Genomic DNA, 2,827 nt, shown 5'->3' with positions numbered 1-2,827 from the left:
GAATGACGGACATATGGTTGAAGGGAGGAGAAACAGGAAATCCTCGGTCATCAAAAACGATATTCTCGTGATCATTTTGAGAAGGGGGAAGAGGATCTGAACAAGAAATCTCATCCTCAAGGATTGCTGTTACCAAAATGTCGGCCCCCTGACGGCAAATGACGACCAATCCTTCCTGAATGTCCCGTTGGGACGTAGTTCCGGCCCAATGTTTTGTGTGCAACAGTTTTACAGAAGAAGCCGCCACCGTCCACCAAGGGCCCTGGGACAACCCGTTTAGCCTCCGTGAGGAAGAGGCGGAAACCAACATGGTACGGGAAAGTCTTCAACAAGAGGAGTCACATTTTTCACTCGAGGAGAGCAGAGGCACCTTTTGGATCTCGAGGAGATGAGTCACATCTTTCGTGCTCAAGCAGAACAGGGTTATGTTGGAACACCCGAAGTGAAAGCACCTCTCCAATCGTGAAGCTCGTTCCACGTCAACGGCCCATGACCAATACCTATCCCGCTCAGAAACAGAAGCAAGAAGCTTATCTTCGACTTAACTGACAAGGGGGTCATTGCACCCATCCAGGAGCCCACATGAAATAACTCGGGTCTGTTTGGTAGGACCTTTATTTACGAGAATGGGTTAGGGTTATAAGAATAGAAAGTATAGAATAATGGGGAGTTGGAACATACCCCCCAACAACGAGAAGAGAGGTACGTAGTAGACGTTGAGGGGGGAAGATGTGTTGTTTGGGCAAGTAGGATAGACTACGTTTGGTTCATTTGATGGTTAGTTGGGAGCATGTAGGCGCCGTCTCTCGTTCACTATTGTTCTGTCAATAATACCTTATTGATTCCCATAGTAAACGAAACCCTGGAGTACCCTTGACCCAAGCACTAGGCGTAATTACCTTGATAATCTCTGAGATGGAGAACACCTAGTAAATGGGCTTAAGTTTCTCAGTCTCTGGTTACAACCCTAATCCGGGCATATAATCATAAAATGTGAATTTGGAGACAAGCTGACTGCAGTTTATCCCCGCTTGCACTTGTGGTCACTCTCCAAGTCAAGAAGTTTTTTATAAGGAGATCACTACCTCAAATGATCTAACACCTCACTAGCTGGAAATTAATGATGAGCATAACCTCATTCAATTAGTTTTCCACTTTATTAACTAACCTATATGCATTGGGCATAAACATGACTCAGCTGTCTAGCTCCAGCAAAAGGGTAAGGTGGGACGGGGTAAACAAGGAAACAACCAAGGAATAATCTTACCAAGGGGTTTATGAATACTTCGGCTTTCCATACAATGGGGCTCTTGGGACGAACTCTGTGGCTGAATACATTCATAGAATTTTCGCCAGGAGCATGGCAGGTGGAAAACAAACTTGATAACAGATTAGCACATATCTTAACATTTACAATTCGTCACAGCATAGTAATATTATTTATCTACAGGTTCTTCTTGGACATGTTGGAAAAGGGTGAAATAACGGTAGATAACGAGTAACCCTTCAGATCACGGCACGAATATCGCACAAGCTTTTGAGCGTTGGGTTGATCGGTTCGAGATCTATTGTGATCACGTTCTTGAAGAGCCCGAAGTAATTGATGGGCCGTCACTTGCACGCCGTGACAGAGCAAAGAAAAGAAGCTCTTGTGGTTTGTTGGGGAGAATGGGTTACATGACATTAACTCGGTATGCCCCTCAGCAATAACGGACGAGACCCGCACTTATCAGGTGATCATCGAATCATTGCACCAGAAGTACAAGCCGATGTCGTCCCGATGGCAAGCTATCGCCAACTTCAGATCACTGCAGCAAGAACATGATGAGAGTATCTCAAAATTTGCCGAACGGTGTCACCAGGCGGCCGGGTTGTGTGGACATGATCATGCCGATTTTAACGAATTAGATCCAATTAAGCTCGCGACAAAAATTCAGATCGTCCTGGGTACCAAGGAACAAACGTTAAGAGATGCCGTTATACAAAAAAATTGGAACCTTGAAGAAACAATCAAAAATGGAATGTCTCAAATGGTCATGGTTCGTTCAAAAATGCTAAGAGGATTGAACAAAACCTGGAGGCCCTTCAGGTCACTGGTCCGTACTCAAAACAATATAGGCAGAAGACACAACTGTGGAAGGGATGGAGTTGTTCTAGTTGCGCGTCGGAAACCAAACACTCATGGCAAAACTGCCCGGCTAGAGGGAAAACGTGTTCCTCGTGCCACAAGTATGGTCATGTTGCCGCAGCTTGTCGCAGCAGTGGGTTTCATACACGAGATCAATCAGTGGAGTCCCCGGCATCCCGCAAACCAAAACCAACTAGGCCAGGGCATTACAGAAAAACCAACTATAGGAAAGTGAAAACCGCTTCCAAAACTCAATCCTCGTCGGAGGACAAAGGAGAAACAAGAAAAACCTCATCAGATGAAGAGGTCCATTTTCTCCATGCCTACGCCACGCAAAACGCCGGTACAGCCAAAGTGGGAACGCCAACCGTAAACATTGCAATAGGAAATAGAAAGGTTTTGGGCATAGCGGACTCGGGTGCTCAAATAAATGTCATTCCAAGACGACTTGCGCCAACTGTTCTAATGAATGGTCTCCAACCTACATCAGTCAGAATTAAACCATATGGAAGCAGATCCGAGGCCATAACACCAGTGGGTCAAGGTATATGTGATACAACGTGGGGGACGACAACGCTTGCGACAAAATGGTATGTTGTGGATGACCTTCCATCAAGGCCAATGGTTACACTCATCTCATGTGACACATGTGTCGCGTTGGGCATTATCTCAATCAACATCCCCAAAACAAGCTATAGC

This window comes from Tigriopus californicus, chromosome 2 (assembly GCF_007210705.1).
Source record: "Tigriopus californicus strain San Diego chromosome 2, Tcal_SD_v2.1, whole genome shotgun sequence".
NCBI classification, from domain to species: Eukaryota; Metazoa; Arthropoda; class Copepoda; order Harpacticoida; family Harpacticidae; genus Tigriopus; species Tigriopus californicus.
The sequence above is the reverse complement of the archived record's forward strand: the minus strand, read 5'-3'. Positions refer to the sequence as shown.